Consider the following 15289-nt stretch of genomic DNA (forward strand, 5'->3'; position numbering starts at 1 on the left):
GAGAGGCAATAGACAAAGTAGGCATTCAGAAGCAAGAGGAGATAGGTTTAAGGCAAGTGGAAGAAGCTTTAAGGAGGGGGGGGGCAGGATTTTTACAGAGGGTAGTTGATGCCTGAACCACACTGAGATAGGAGGTGGAGGAAGTGGAAAAAAAATTACATTTCAAAGGCACTTTGGCACACCTTATCCAAGATATCGAGGGTCCCATGTTGGCAAATGGGATAGTAAAAAGGGTGAGCATGGACCTGGTGGGCCAAAGGGTCTATTCCAGTGGTTTTTCGGACAAAGGCCCACCTGGCTTCCAGCCTGACATGCCATGACTCACTTGTGGCAGTGACTAAGCAATATTTTCATGTTGAAGGCAACTCTGTAAAAAACACATCTTTGTCTAAATTAAAGTATTTTATTTAACATTTTGAAAGAACAAAAACACTGCAAGCCTACACGGATCATAAAAAAAAACCTCCCAATCAAAGTTCAAGTCACTTTAATGAGACCCCTGTTCATGACGTTTCTTCACCAGCTTCCACATCCTTGGTTCTGTTGTAGATAATGCATACCTGAAATTTGCCTCCAATTCAATGCAGTTTCATGCCTTTGTCTTCCAAACCAGCAACCCCACCCAAGGTAACCCAGGAGGAACGAGGCATGACCTCAGTCCCACCCTGACTTCAGGAGGTTGGGAAGTCTCTGTGGCCCACATGGAAACATGCTACATCCCACCAGTAGGCCATGGCCCACTGGTTGGGCACCACTGTTCTGTGTGAATCAACGTTATGACTCTAAGAAGGGTCAAAGGAAATTGAGTCTATTTCCAACATGCACCTGGTTAATGGCTGTGGTGCACTGTTAGACAGAATCAGACCCACACAAGGTAAAGACTGAACAACAGGCTTTAATCCACAAAAACCTCCACAAAGCCAGGCTGCTGTGTGGCTGCAGCAACTCAGTGTGAGGCCTCGGGAGGCCGGCTCAGGCTTATATCCCGGAGGGTGATTGACCTGACCGGGTGGGGCTTCATCCCTTCAGGCCAACTGATTGGCAGCTGGCCAGGTGTTGTCCTGTCCCCTTACTCTCCTGCAGGTATAGAGGTTGCCCCCTGCAGTAGGCCAGTGGTGTACCACCACACTGGCACAGGAAGCCTCAGCAACCACTGCAATAATACAAGCATCCAGAGAAGATGCAAGTTCTGTCACATGGCAATAAAACATGTCCATCCAGATATGGAGGCAGGGCACCACAAGAAGTCAAAACTACCATTACATCAGTAACAAAATGCAGATGTAATATGTTACTATTTAAACAGCATTGGGAATATTTTTGTAGCAAGGTTAATGAAGTTAGCATAGATAATGCAAGCAAAAGATTAATTTTAAAAAGTGTATTTATAAAAATTGTAAAAGACATTTTGAATTTAGTGAAATAAATAGAGAACGATGTTGTGGAGTGTAAGAATTCTCTTTTCCGATGGAGCATCACTGGTTCTGTATAAAGAGTGCACATTATTTCATTTGACTAAATGACTATAATGGCTAAAGAAAAATAAGCAAATTGTTAGGCCACACATCTTACTCTGGAAGTCTAATTTGCAAAGTGCTCTGCAAAACAATATCTAGCAGTCTGTCAACGTGCAGTGCAATTAAACTAGCAAGGCCCTGGTAAAATAATCACAGGGAGAAAGTCGCGCTGATACAGGAAATGGATCTGCATGTTCTCTTCTTTCTTTGGCTTGGCTTCGCGGACGAAGATTTATGGAGGGGGTAAAAAGTCCACGTCAGCTGCAGGCTCGTTTGTGGCTGACCAGTCCGATGCGGGACAGGCAGACACGATTGCAGCGGTTGCAAGGGAAAATTGGTTGGTTGGGGTTGGGTGTTGGGTTTTTCCTCCTTTGCCTTTTGTCAGTGAGGTGGGCTCTGCGGTCTTCTTCAAAGGAGGCTGCTGCCCGCCAAACTGTGAGGCGCCAAGATGCACGGTTTGAGGCGTTATCAGCCCACTGGCGGTGGTCAATGTGGCAGGCACCAAGAGATTTCTTTAGGCAGTCCTTGTACCTTTTCTTTGGTGCACCTCTGTCACGGTGGCCAGTGGAGAGCTCGCCATATAATACGATCTTGGGAAGGCGATGGTCCTCCATTCTGGAGACGTGACCCATCCAGCGCAGCTGGATCTTCAGCAGCGTGGACTCGATGCTGTCGACCTCTGCCATCTCGAGTACCTCGACGTTAGGGGTGTGAGCGCTCCAATGGATGTTGAGGATGGAGCGGAGACAACGCTGGTGGAAGCGTTCTAGGAGCCGTAGGTGGTGCCGGTAGAGGACCCATGATTCGGAGCCGAACAGGAGTGTGGGTATGACAACGGCTCTGTATACGCTTATCTTTGTGAGGTTTTTCAGTTGGTTGTTTTTCCAGACTCTTTTGTGTAGTCTTCCAAAGGCGCTATTTGCCTTGGCGAGTCTGTTGTCTATCTCATTGTCGATCCTTGCATCTGATGAAATGGTGCAGCCGAGATAGGTAAACTGGTTGACCGTTTTGAGTTTTGTGTGCCCGATGGAGATGTGGGGGGGCTGGTAGTCATGGTGGGGAGCTGGCTGATGGAGGACCTCAGTTTTCTTCAGGCTGACTTCCAGGCCAAACATTTTGGCAGTTTCCGCAAAGCAGGACGTCAAGCGCTGAAGAGCTGGCTCTGAATGGGCAACTAAAGCGGCATCATCTGCAAAGAGTAGTTCACGGACAAGTTTCTCTTGTGTCTTGGTGTGAGCTTGCAGGCGCCTCAGATTGAAGAGACTGCCATCCGTGCGGTACCGGATGTAAACAGCGTCTTCATTGTTGGGGTCTTTCATGGCTTGGTTCAGCATCATGCTGAAGAAGATTGAAAAGAGGGTTGGTGCGAGAACACAGCCTTGCTTCACGCCATTGTTAATGGAGAAGGGTTCAGAGAGCTCATTGCTGTATCTGACCCGACCTTGTTGGTTTTCGTGCAGTTGGATAATCATGTTGAGGAACTTTGGGGGACATCCGATGCGCTCTAGTATTTGCCAAAGCCCTTTCCTGCTCACGGTGTCGAAGGCTTTGGTGAGGTCAACAAAGGTGATGTAGAGTCCTTTGTTTTGTTCTCTGCACTTTTCTTGGAGCTGTCTGAGGGCAAAGACCATGTCAGTGCATGTTCTACTGCTATGTGAAAAGAAGTGCTCCCTTTCTAGGGTTACAGACAGGCCACAAACACACACATCCTTCTGTATATAACCAGATTTAAGAAAGTGGTTGGAATCTAGAATTTAAGGTGCGCTGTTCTCCAACATTGATGTTTTCATCATACATGAAAAATACACATAAGCAGGAAGTATTAAAGTATTGGTGAACAGGAATGAAGTCACTGCCAAATATTGGGTGACGCAGTGGCACAGTTGGTAGACAGACCTGTTGTCTGGGTTCACTCAGGTGTTGCTGCATGTTCTCCCTGTGATGGGGATGCATTTCATCCAGGCACTTCAGAAGATGTGAATGTTAACAGGTCCACCATAAATTTCTCCTGGTGTTGCTGAGTGGTAGAATGTGGGAGGAGGTCCTGGGAATGTGGGGAGAATAAATAGTCAAGGTTAGGATGTGTAAAAATGGTTGGTGGTCTGTAGAGACTCAGTGGGCTGAAGGGCCTATTTGCAAGCTGCAGCTATTGAATAAAGCCTTACTTTTGATGCCTTCAAGTTTTTTTTTAATTGTCCAATTGCATGAGCACATCCTGACGAAACAGCATTCTCCAGTTCTCAGTCCTTGAGAAGACATCCAAGCAAAGTAAAAATAAATGGACGTTAGTACACACTAAATTCCTATTTGGGAAAAACAATAAGAAGAAATCATCATGAAGTTGTGGTGGCCCGCCACCACGGAGATCGAGCCGGCGCAGGAAACAGCAATAGAACCCACTGTAACACGTCCCTTTACACAGCAAAGCGGCGCGGTTGAAAGCTGGAGCAGTAGAAGACCAGCAGCCCTAAAATGGCGCTGGCCAAGCTGCCCAGCTAACAGATCAATAACAGGCTGGGGAAGAAGGGTACTCACATGCAAGAATGTTCCTGCCCGCTATTGTTATTCGTGAGGCTGATGTCAGCCAATCAAACAAACGGGGCGGGAACTCCAACTGTATAAAAGGAGCCTTTCCAGCCTCAATAAATCTCAGAGCTTAACCTCCCACACTGCGAGCATGTGTTTCTTTGTAGCAGTCGGCAATAATGTCTTAATTTTAAAAAATCTATGTTTATAGGATCCTGTTTCTACAGCTGCGCGATTTACTCGGATTCAAGAACTGAGTTACAGGTTAGGACTTTATTCCCTGAAGGGTTGAAGAATGAAGGGAGATTTGATAGAGGCATTTAAAATTATGAGGCGGATAGTTGGAGTAAATGTACTGTAGATAAGCTTTTTTCGCTGAGGGTAAGTGAGATACAAACTGGGTGAAGAGTGAAAAGGGAAAAGTTTGGGGGGATTGTGAGGGGGAACTTCTTCACACAGAGTGGTGGGAGTGTGGAATGAGCTGCCAGCTGAGGTGATGAATGCAAGCTCAGTTTTAACATTCAAGAAGAATTTGGACAGGTACATCGATGGGAGAGGTATGGAGGGCTATGGACTGGGTGCAGGTTGGTGGGACTCAGCAAAATAAAAATGGTTCGGCACAGCCTGGAAGGGTCAAAGGGGCTTTTTTCTGTGCTGCAGGCTATGATATGCAGGCATGTCAGAGAGTCAACGCTGAAACATATTAAAATGGGAAACATGGTGAGACAGAGTTTGAAATGAAGGGAACTGCACAGCAAAAGACCTGACTAAGGGAATAATTGTGTATCATCAAGGATGCTGAGAAACTACTAATGATGTTATTAATTTAGCACAAGGCCATACATTTGCTTCAAGGTAAAATAAAAAGAGGGCTGCACTGTAAAGAAATGATTATAGCAAAATAAAGGAGCGAGTGGCAGTGAGGCATCTCAATCATACCCGTATCCACTTCCCCAGGCCAGTAGATCATGACAAACGCCTCTGTGCCTGCAATTAAAATAGATGGATTATTGGGTTTGATAAAATTGTACATCTGCATTCCTCAATTTTAACATTTAAGAAGAATTTGGAAGTATTGGTCTTCACAATACATGTCATTCAGGGAACAGATATTAGCAGTTTCAGAATTCACAAAACACCACCCAAAAAATTTGAGAAATACATTAAAATTCACTCTCACAGAAATTGTATTAAAAATGTAAATAAATAAATAAAGTGTTTTTTTCCCCAACTCGTGTCTTTATGCATGCACCGATCCTGTGGCTTCACCTTAAAAAAATCTCCCAATATGGATGGTTTTCTAGCAACGCAACTAGGAATGTAACAAGGGAGTACCTGCATAATATTTCCTTCCCTCCTTTCTAACTGTTCAGCTCTAGATCTTAGCAATGTTCATTCTTAGACGTTTCCTCATTGAGGCATAAAAACCTAAATCAGAACGAAGGAAATTAAGGAAGACTGGGCCATTCTGCCCATCATACTGGTTCTTCCATTCAGTAAGTCACCCCCAACAGGCCTCAATCCATGGTCTGTGTCAGCTTCCAGGTGAGAAACCCCATAGATCGATTCCCCTTTCTCATATCCACGTAGCTGGGCATTTGATTTTCACTGATGATTTTTTACACAGAATTAAAGGAAAAATTCTGTAAAAAGATTTGCAGTTACCTCCGGAGTGGTCCATTTTTCCACCAAGACCCCTACACATTTTTCCTCAGCACCACTGCCTTCCTGTGTTGCGGAGTTTATTGGTCAATTTAGACTGCAGGCACTCAGTAAAAATGTGTAGGGGTCTTGGTGGAAAAATTATGGGATGGAATTTAGTAAATAAATTCTGTCAGGTCATTTTTACATTGCCAGCACAGCAGTAAATTTGCGCAAACTCTCAGTGGCTGTGTAAAAGTGCCTTATTACACGCTTTTCAACTTTCCTTGTTTTTTTTGCGTTGGGGAAAAATGGCTGATTAACATATCTGGACATTTTTGGTTGTGGAAATGAGTCGGGGAACCGAGGGGAAACCAATGTAGTCACAGGGAGAATGTGCAAATGCCACACAATTCAGCAGTAGAGGCTCAAATCAAACCTAGGCCCCTGGAGTTGCTCTAACTTCTGTATCCGTGCTACCCTAACTAAACAAGACTAACCATCACCAACCTAAATAAGCAATCTACTAATTCCCATCCTTCTCTAATATTCATACACTTACCACTGCTCTAACACTCACAGACACAGCTATCCAACCATAGTTGATGCAGATTGCAATAGCCCTGCTCATCTCCTTTCCAAGAGAGGGTATCGCATAACTATTGCTGGTAATAATAGGTTAACTTAGCAGGGATCCATACAATCCCTGGCCTATCCCTGCCCATAATCAATTAGGATGATGGTTGACCGATTTCTGACTCACCTTTACATTTAGACATACAGCATGATAACAGGCCGTTTTGGTCCATGAGCCTGTGCCACCCAATTGAGCTACAACTCCCGGTAAGTTTTGATCTGTGGAAGAAAACCAGAGCCCCTGGGGAAAACCCACACAGACATGGAGAGAACATAACCTTCTCCCACTCGAGCCAACAGCTCTAGTTTGGAAGGACCAGCTTGTTCCTCTTACTGGCCTTTCACTGTCGCGAAAGATGCCTTGTCAAGGGAGGTCAGATAATTTGGATTAGTACTTCTTGGAGCTGAGAAGAATTAGACTTGACCTTATTCAAATTTATAAGATTCTCAGGGGCCTTGACAAGGTATATGTTGAGGCAGCGTAGATGACTAGTCAGTCTTTTTATCCCAGGGTAGGGGAGTCTAAATCTAGAGAGCATAGATTTAAGGTGAGAGGGGAAAGTCTAAAAGTGGCCAGAGGTGTGTTGAAGTAAGGATCTGCCTTGTGTAGACTGATGTAGATTGATCAATTTTAATTAATGCCCACATGTACCTTGAAAGAATGCTGAGATGGTTTTAAATACTTTAGAGAAGTGAGGGGCCTCATGATGTGAGTTGCCTGGCAACTCCAGCTTAGCTAGTAAATTTCCTTTAGCCTTGAGTTTCCCCAGATCATGTGACTCGCAAGAACAATTCCCAGAGAAAGAGGGATTTTGGTCCACAAGATGACGCAATTTGTAGACGAATAGTATAGGTCAAAGCTGATTGGAAAATGTGTGTCACAGGGGAGAAGACTGCTTTGTGATTGGTTAATGTCAGACTGCAGTAGGATATACAAACCCATACATTTGTATGTGTGGGGACCTCCTTAATCTGCTATGGGGGTGGCGGAACTTCCACAGGCCTGTGTATTAAATAAAGGGAATTGGCAAAAGAAACATGCGAGTCCTTCATCCTTCAGGGAGTAAACTGCTGATTGTCATCTCACCCCAGAACCTGGATCACAGATCGACACTCATCCTCCACAGGGATAACTCTTTTGCATATAAAGTGGTAAGTCTGAGGGATAGATGCTGGAGGAAGCAGTAGATGTGAGTAAAATTATTATACAGTAAAACCATAATCAGGGAGAGAGAATTTCTAGAGATTCACTACCTTCTGAGAGAATATTTTATACACAGTTCAATTTGAAATGACTGGCTCCATATTTTGTCACCATCAGTGACTCTCTCACTCGTGGCACAGAAACTAGCCCTTCAACCCAAATATCCGACACCAATGAGGATTGGTAGATGCCAGATAAATGAATTTGCCAGTTGTTTGAGATTGTGTATTGTGTGGAATGGCGGACTGTCCGCAATGGGGGTCAGTAACTTTTTCCTATATATTTTTCACCATTTTTTTGCCAGACGCTTGAGGCTGTTGGATGCTTGAATGAATATGTGTGCTATGTCTTTGTATGTGTTTGCATGTATTTACATCAAGGATCAAAGAATGCCATTTTGTCCAGTTATACTTTACAATTGTATAATAACTTGAACATGATTTCCAGATAACAGGGATTTTACTGGATTTAAAATATGTTTAGACAGATTCAAGGATAGGAAAACTTTAGAGAGATATGGGTCAAAGTCAGACAAGTGGGACTAACTTACAGTTACGGCTGCCTTCGTGATTAGTCCAACATCTTTACAGTGCCAGTGATCAGGTCCAGATTGGGTTTGAGGCCTACGCAGTCTCTAAGGAGTTTGTTAATTCTCCCCATGTCTGCATGGGTTTTCTCCGGGGGCAGGGGGTCTCCAGTTTCCTCCCACCATTCAAAATGTACTGAAGATGTAGGCTAATGGGGTGTAAATTGGGCAGCACACACTCGTGGGTCAAAATGGCCAGTTACTGTGCTGTCTGTCTAAATTCTACGTGGATTACTTGGTCGGTATAAACATTTGGGATGAAGGGCCTGCTCTGTGTCATAAAACTCTATGACTTTGTATTTCCATAAGGTGGGAGAGTCACTGACAGGAGGTCACGGTGACAAAACTGAGCTGTGTATAAAATATTCTCAGAGGGTAATGAATCTCTGGAATTCTCTCTCCACAATGATGGTGGAAGTCAGATCGCTCAATATATATATGTGTGTGTGTGTGTTTGTGTGTATGTATAAGGAAATAAATAAATTGATAGATTATCCTGCTCCAACTTCCTTGAGTTCTCTCGCATTGTGCTACATCTTTCCCTCACTCATAAAGCTCAGCTGTACACACCCAACCACAGAGTAAAAAGAGAGGAAACTATTTCGATCAATCAGCACCTGGTACTCAGCCATGAGTTTAACTTGTGGTACTCTTGGGGGAGTGGGGGGGGGGGTGTGGGATATGTGTAGAGGTGATGGGAAGTAGGAGCTTTATAGGGGATTTGAGAGAGTAAGCTTTTCACAGAGAGAAGGTGATATCTGGAAATAGCTTCCTCCCACATGCTGTGGGATTGATTAACGTTTTCCTGTGACCTTGAGTCTCTCATAAATGAAACAAGTAAATTATTCCAAAATATTTATATATTTTTTACATTATATCTGAGTGTATATAGTACTCCAAATTTGGCCTCACCAATGCCTTGTACAATTTCATCATAACCTTCCTACTCTTGAATTCAATATGAAAAACTCAATCAGGTTTGTCAAGCATGATCTACCCCTGACAAAACCATGCTGATTACTCCCTATCAATCCCTGTACCTCCAAATATTTGTAAATACCATCCCTCAGGACACTTTCCATCAACTTGCCCACCACAGACATCAGACTCACAGGCCTATAATTCCCAGGTTTACATTTGGACCCCTTCTTATACAGCGGAACCACATGCGCCACCCTCCAATCCTTTGGCACTACCCCCGTGGCCAGTGACATCCTAAATATCTCTGTTAATGGCCCCACTATCTGTCCACAAGTCTCCCTGAGTGTCCTTGGGAATATTTTGTCTGGTCCCGGAGATTTATCCACCTTTATCTTTTTCAATACAGCCATCACTACCTCCTCAGTTATCCTTATATACTTCATGACATCCCCACTATTTTTCTTTACTTCAACTGGTTCAATATTTTTTTTCCCTAGTGACTACCGAGGCAAAGAAATCATTCAAAATTTCCCCCATTTCCTCTGACTTCTCATTCAGCCTACCCTTGCTATCTACAAGGGGTCCAATTTTATCCCTCATTAATCTTTTACTTTTAATGTACCTATAGAACCCTTTGGATTTATTTTTACTCTGTCTACCAAAGCCTCTTCATGCCTTTTTTTGGCCTTTCTAATTTCTTTCTTAAGATTCCTTCTACACTCCTTGTAGTCCTCCTTCAAATTCTCAGCTCCCTGCTCTTTATACCTCTTGTACACCTCCCTTTTCCTCCTAACCAAATTTCCAATATTCCTCGAAAACCAAGCCTCCCTATGACTTCCAGCCTTTCCTTTGATCCTCACTGGGACATATCTACTCTGTACCCTCAAAATTTCTTTTTTGAATATCCTCCATTTTTCATTTACATCCTTACCTGAAAATATCCTGTCCCACTCAATACTCCCCAAATCCCTTCTTATTCCTTCAAAATTTGCTCTTCTCCAATCCAGAAACTCAACTTTAGGCCCCTCCTTGCTCTTCCCTAAAACTACCCTAAAACTAACAGAGTTATGATCACTGGACCCAATTTGTTCTCCAACATTAATGTCTGATACCTGACCTAGCTTGTTCCCTAACAGGAGATCCAGTATTACACCGTCCCGAGTCGGTTCTTCTACTAATTGATTTAGAAAACAATCTTGAACACATTTAACGAACTCTAGCCCATCCAGCCCTCTCACTGTATGGGTATCCCAATCAATGTGAGGGAAGTTAAAATCTCCCATGATCACTACCTTATGATTCTCACACATATACGTTATCACTCTACACATTTGTTCCTCTAGTTTTCTTGACCCATTTGGTGATCTGTAATACACCCCTATTAGCACCCTCATGCTTCCTTCACCCTTCATTTCCACCCAAATAGCCTCACTGGACGATCCCTCCAGACCATCTTGCCACCTCACGGCAGTAATGTCCTCCTTAACAAGCAGAGCAACTCCTCCCCCTTTTTTACCCCCTGATCTATCACATCTAAAACACCTAGTGTACATGATTTTTATTTGCAGCATATTTTTTGTGTTTGTGTGCGTGAGCGTGCTCATGCACAAGGATGCTGTGTGCACATGGGTGTGTGTATGGACGCACCATGGCCCAGAAAAATGCTCTTTTATCTGGTTATATGTGTACAATCAGATGTGAACTTGAACAACAAATGAAATGTTCACCTAAGTTACTAGCGCACCACTCAGAAGTGAACCGTGATCCACTACTAGTCCCAATTCCAGCAGTACCTGAAGCATTCTGTAGTCGAACAAGTACCTGATTGTCTGATTTCAAGTCATCTTTAATATGTTGTACATAGACGCACAAGAAAATTATCATAATCATTTTAATAGCACGTCACACAAGGAATTGAAAGATGCTCAATCCCCAGGGTCTGAATCATAGCCTCATAACCATTTTGAGTTACTGTACACGTCAGCGTAGAAGGCGACTGGGTGTATAAGATGACCTCCAGAATTTCCATTTGAAATGTAGAGATACTCTAAAGCACAGGAGATTAAGATTCAGATTTTATACTTAGCGTTTAAGATGACCTTGGTTTTGGGGTGAAATTTTTAAGATTCAAAAACTGTATTATATGCCGACGTAGATGTTCTTTGGAGGTTGTCATGCTTTAAAAATCTATGGAAGCTAGAATGGTTCCTCAGATTGGAAGGAAGCAAACACACTTAACTGAATTGGAGCACAAGAAATTAAAGAGAGATTGGGTAGGACATGTAACAGCAGCATCGTATAATTCAAAAGCAAGAGGAGTGGCTATATTAATTAGCAAAAATGTGCCATTTAAAATAGAAGAGGAAATAATAGATCCAGCAGGGAGATATGTTATGATAAAATGTCAGATATATTCAGAGCTTTGGAATCTACTTAATATATATTCACCTAACGAAGAAGATCAAAAGTTTATGCAAGATATCTTTTTGAAGGTAGCTAATACGCAAGGGAACATACTAATAGGAGGGGATTTCAATCTGAATTTGGATCCAAATATGGATAAAACTGGGAAAAAAATTAACAGGAAGAACAAAGTAACCAAATTTATAATTAAATCAATGCAAGAAATGAAACTTGTGGACATATGGAGGAAACAAAACCCAAAAGAAAAGGAATACTCATACTACTCGACTAGACATAAAACATACTCAAGGATAGACCTATTCCTGTTATCAGCCCACATTCAAGGGAGAGTTATGAAAACGGAATATAAAGCTAGACTATTATCGGACCACTCACCCCTGTTATTGGCAATAGAGCTAGAGGACATCCCTCCAAGAATGTATAGATGGAGATTAAACCCCATGCTACTTAAAAGACAGGATTTTAGAGAATTTATTGAAAAACAATTAAAAATGTACTTTGAAGTAAATACGGAATCAGTGGAAGATAAGTTTATACTATGGGACGCAATGAAAGCATTCATTAGAGGGCAAATAATAAGTTACGCAACCAAGATGAAGAAGGACTATAATCAGGAAACAGAGCAGTTGGAAAGGGAAATAATAAACATAGAAAAAAAATTAGCAATAAAGGAAGATACAACCAAAAGAAGAGAATTGGCGGATAAAAAAATAAAATATGAAACATTACAAACATATAAGGTGGAGAAGAATATAATGAAGACAAAACAGAAATATTATGAACTAGGTGAAAAAACACACAAAATCTTAGCATGGCAGCTTAAGACAGAGCAAACTAAGAAAATGGTATTGGCAACAAGGAAAAAAGACAAACAAATTACATATAATCCAAAAGAAATTAAGGAAAACTTCAGAGTATTCTATGAACAATTATACCGAACTGAAAACGAAGGGAAAGAAGGGAAAATAGATGAATTTTTGACTAAAATTGAACTACCAAAACTACAAATAGAGGAACAAAATAAATTAACAGAACCATTTGGAACAGTAGAAATACAAGAGATAATAAAAAATTTACCAAATAATAAGACACCAGGAGAGGATGGACTCCCAATAGAATTCTACAAAACATTTAAAGACCTAAAAATACCGCCCCTCCTGGATGTAATCAACCAGATTGATGAGACACAAAACTTACCAGATTCATGTAAAACAGCAATAATTACAGTGATACTAAAACAAGGGAAAGATCCACTCTCACCAGCGTCATATAGACCAATATCTCTGCTAAACACAGATTATAAGATAATAGCTAAACTATTAGCAAACAGATTAGCAGAACAGGTACCGAAAATGGTAAATTTAGACCAAACTGGATTTATCAAAAAAAGACGCACAACAGACAATATTTGTAAATTTATTAACTTAATTCATGCAGTAGAAGGAAATAAAGCACCGGCAGTAGCAGTTGCTTTAGACGCAGAGAAGGCCTTCGACAGAGTAGAATGGAATTACTTGTTCAAAGTATTGCAAAAATTCAGTTTACCGGAGAAGTTTATTAATTGGATTAAAGCATTATATGAGGGACCGTTAGCGAAAGTGACAGTAAATGGACATGTATCAAAGCAATTTAACTTAAGCAGGTCAACGCGGCAGGGATGCCCACTATCACCATTATTGTTTGCGCTAGCTATAGAACCACTAGCAGAATCGATAAGAAGAGATAATAATATAAAAGGAATAAAAATAAAAGACAGGGAATATAAAATCAGTCTGTTTGCGGATGATGTGATAGTGTACTTAACAGAACCAGAACTATCAATAAAAGAACTATATAAGAAATTGAAGGAATATGGAGAAGTGTCGGGATACAAGATAAACGTAAATAAAAGTGAAGCAATGCCTATGAATAACGCGGATTTCTCAAAATTTAAGGAGGAATCCCCATTCAGATGGCAAACGCAGGCAATAAGATACCTAGGTGTGCAAATAAACAAAAATCTAGGCCAATTATATAAACTCAATTACAATCCACTAATGAAAAAATTACAGGACGATTTAGAGCATTGGAAAGAGCTACCACTAACACTGATAGGAAGGATAAACTGTATTAAAATGAACATTTTTCCAAGGATACTATACTTATTTCAGGCATTGCCAATACAACTGACAGAAAAATTCTTCAAAGAGTTAAAGAAAATAATAAGGAGATTTTTATGGAGAGGGGGGAAACTGAGGATAGCACTAGATAAATTAACAGAATGGTATAAACAAGGAGGCTTACAATTGCCAAACTTCAAAAATTATTATAGAGCCGCACAATTAAGGTACCTATCAGATTTTTATCAAACAAGGGAAAAACCAGACTGGACGAGACTAGAATTAGATAAAATAGGGGAAAAGATATCTGAACACATATTATATAAATGGGACGAAAAATTGGTACAACATAGAACTTCTCCAGTATTACACCATCTCCTCAATATATGGAAGAAGATTCATGTAGAAAGAAATAAAATAAATTACCAAATACCAAAACTAATATTGACGCAAAATAAGCTACTCCCTTTTACAATAGACAACCTTGCCTTTAGAAAATGGGAAAAAAAAGGGATTAAAAGAATAGAAAATTGTTTTTCAGGAAGTAGATTCTTATCCTTTGAACAAATGAGAGATAAGTACAATATAACTGGAGATACAGCGCTGGCATATTACCAACTGAGATCCTACTTGAAAGATAAATTAGGAAGCAACTTGAGTTTACCAGAGGGAAGTAACCTTGAATATGTGATTACAGATACAATGTTAATCAAAAGATTTATAAAAAATATGTATATTAAACTGCTAGAAAAGGAGAATGAGGAAACAAATGGTAAAACTAAACAAAAATGGGAACAAGATTTAAATATAAAGATAAAAAAGGAAACATGGGAGAAGTTATGCTCTGGAACGATGAGAAATACAATAAATACGAGGCTGCGTATGATACAATATAATTGGTTACACAGACTATACATTACACCGCAAAAGTTAAATAAATGGGACCCAACAGTATCTGATAGATGTTTTCGATGTAAAAAAGAAAGGGGAACAACAATTCATGCAATCTGGACATGTGAGAGAGTAGAAAAATGTTGGGATGATCTCAATCAGATATTAAATAAAATAACAGAAAACAATATACCAAAGAATCCAGAGATCTTTCTCCTAAGTAACATAAAAAATAAAGAATTTGGAATTGACTTGGAAGATGCACAAAAAAGATTTGTCAAGATAGCCCTAGCCGTAGCAAAAAAATGTATTATGTCAACCTGGAAATTGGAAGATAATTTGAAAATACAACAATGGTATATAGAAATGAATAAATGTATTCCATTAGAAAAAATAACATATAGTTTAAGAAATAATATTGAAATATTCGAACAAGTATGGGAGCCTTACATTAAATACAATAGCGAAAACCTACCGGGAACAAACATTACCTAAGTTGATGGAAGGAGAAGAAAAGAAAAGAATGGACTCAGTAGAATTTCTGGTGTATTTTTGTTGAATGACAACATTGTCTAACTGAATTAATGCAACCTAGATTGTATACCTAAAATGGATGAGAGGGGGGGGGGTGGCTTGGGAGGAGGGAGGGGGGAGGGAGAAAAAGTCACTGTAAATGTGTGGAAAAGAAAAAGTGTATAGCATGGCTATTGTGATTTATGGTGTGAAAAATAAAAAATTTAAAAAAAAAAAAAGATTGGAAGGAAGCAAATGTTACTCCTTTGTCTATGAAAGAAGGTAAAGAGAAAACAGGGAACTTTAGATCCAGATAACCTGATGTCTTTGG

The 15289-nt window shown here is 40.6% G+C and overlaps 1 long non-coding RNA gene across 1 annotated transcript; it reads right to left on the minus strand.

Moving 5' to 3' along the window:
• Positions 1-2981: 2981 nt before the first annotated feature.
• LOC138756544 (uncharacterized) lies at positions 2982-5030 on the minus strand. Its single transcript, XR_011353145.1, has 3 exons — positions 4983-5030; positions 3683-3763; positions 2982-3561 (listed from the first exon to the last, which is right to left on the minus strand). It is a non-coding gene; the product is annotated as an uncharacterized lncRNA (long non-coding RNA).
• Between the last annotated feature and the right edge of the window lie 10259 nt (positions 5031-15289).

The sequence above is a fragment of the Narcine bancroftii genome, chromosome 3, assembly GCF_036971445.1.
Source record: "Narcine bancroftii isolate sNarBan1 chromosome 3, sNarBan1.hap1, whole genome shotgun sequence".
Taxonomy (NCBI): Eukaryota; Metazoa; Chordata; class Chondrichthyes; order Torpediniformes; family Narcinidae; genus Narcine; species Narcine bancroftii.